At 46.0% G+C, this 1,867-nt stretch overlaps 1 non-coding gene across 1 annotated transcript; it reads right to left on the reverse strand.

Moving 5' to 3' along the window:
• Positions 1 to 279: 279 nt before the first annotated feature.
• Positions 280 to 352, reverse strand: trnav-cac. The gene has a single exon. It is a non-coding gene; the product is annotated as a tRNA-Val (tRNA).
• Between the last annotated feature and the right edge of the window lie 1,515 nt (positions 353 to 1,867).

Raw genomic sequence — 1,867 nt, forward strand, 5'->3', positions numbered from 1 at the left:
GGATCAGCTGAAGAGTCTTAATGGACTTTTTCGAGCAGCCTGATAATAAGGAATTGCAGTAATCCAGCCTAGAAGTAACAAATGCATGGACTAGTTTTTCTGCATCATTTTTAGACAGGATGTTCCTGATTTTCGCAATATTACGTAGCTGAAAAAAGGCGGTCCTTGAAATTTGCTTAATGTGAGACTTAAACGACATGTCCTGATCAAAGATAACTCCAAGATTGCTCACAGTGGTGCTGTTTGACTTTAATCCAGAGACGAGAGACCAAAGGGCAGTGTTTCTGCCCAGTTTCGAACTGGGGACCTTTCGCGTGTGAGGCGAACGTGATAACCACTACACTACAGAAACTGACGGCTGCGAGCCCTCACACAAGTGCACCTTACTGCGTTCTTTTTTGAACTGCAGCGTTAGTAGGATCATCACGGGTGGTAGACAGTTTCAGGATATTGATGTGACAAACCCGTGTTTTCGCGCTTCCTGTTCGGGTTACTGATTACATCTGTGTTGCTGCGTTTTTGCCGTCTTTAAAATTTTACACTAACAGCAATGAGCAAACATCTGGAGGCCAATGGAGAGCGGAATCAATACGCTCAAAAGTTCGGAGTCCTCTTCGGTTTCTCGAAACACTGGCACTAAAGAAATGTACTGACTGATATCAAACGAACTGGGATGTAGACAAGCGGAAATACAGGGCGTGCTTGCGGTGACGCGGTAGTCCTCGCTAGTATAGGACAGTGGGATGTATCTCAGCGTGACTCTACCCTTTCCTTGAGAAAGAGGAGTTCCAGCCTATTGCCATTGGTCCTATTGTCACCTTCCTTCCGTTGACATGGTGCGGTCCGCTTTACTGATGATGTGACCGAGCCGTTTGATATACTGAACAAAATTATAAACGCAGCACTTTTGTTTTTGCCCCCATTCATCATGAGCTGAACTCAAAGATCTAATACTTTCTCTATGTACACAAAGGGCCTATTTCTCTCAAATACAACAAATCTGTCAAAATCTGTGTTAGTGAGCACTTCTCCTTTGCCGAGATAATCCATCCACCTCACAGGTGTGGCATATCGAGATGCTGATCAGACAAGCATGGGTATTGCACAGGTGTGCCTTTGGCTGGCCACAATAAAAGGACACTCGATAATGTGCAGTTTCACTGTATTGAGGGGGCGGGGTTCCCAAAACCAGTCAGTATCTGGTGTGTACATACATGCTGTCTGCCATCTGCCCTGTACAGTGAAAACTCGGATTGATCCGTGAAGAGAACACCTCTCCAAAGCGCCAGGCGCCATCGAATGTGAGCATTTGCCCACTCAAGTCGGTTAAGACGACGAGGACGACGAGCATGCAGATGAGCTTCCCTGAGACGGTTCCTGACAGTTTGTGCAGAAATTCTTTGACGATCTTGGAGGTGAAGATGCTGGATGTGGAGGTCCTGGGATGGTGTGGTTACACGTGCTCTGCGGTTGTGAGGCCAGTTGGCTGTACTGCCAAATTCTCTGAAATTCCTTTGGAGATGGCTTATGGTAGAGAAATGAACATTCAATTCACGGGCAACCGCTTTGGTGGACATTCCTGCAGCCAGCATGCCAGTTGCACGCTCCCTCAAAAATTTTCGACATCTGTGGCATTGTTCTGTGTGATGGAACTGCAAATTTTCGAGTTGGCCTTTTATTGTGGCCAGCCTAAGGCACACATGTGCAATACCCATGCTGTCTGATCAGCATCTTGATATGCCACACCTGTGAGGTGGATGGATTATCTCGGAAAAGGAGAAATGCTCACTGACACAGATTTTGACAGATTTGTGAACAATATTTGAGAGAAATAGGCCCTTTGTGTACATAGAGAAAGTATTAGATC

This window comes from Micropterus dolomieu, unplaced genomic scaffold (assembly GCF_021292245.1).
Source record: "Micropterus dolomieu isolate WLL.071019.BEF.003 ecotype Adirondacks unplaced genomic scaffold, ASM2129224v1 contig_11602, whole genome shotgun sequence".
In the NCBI taxonomy this organism is placed as follows: Eukaryota; Metazoa; Chordata; class Actinopteri; order Centrarchiformes; family Centrarchidae; genus Micropterus; species Micropterus dolomieu.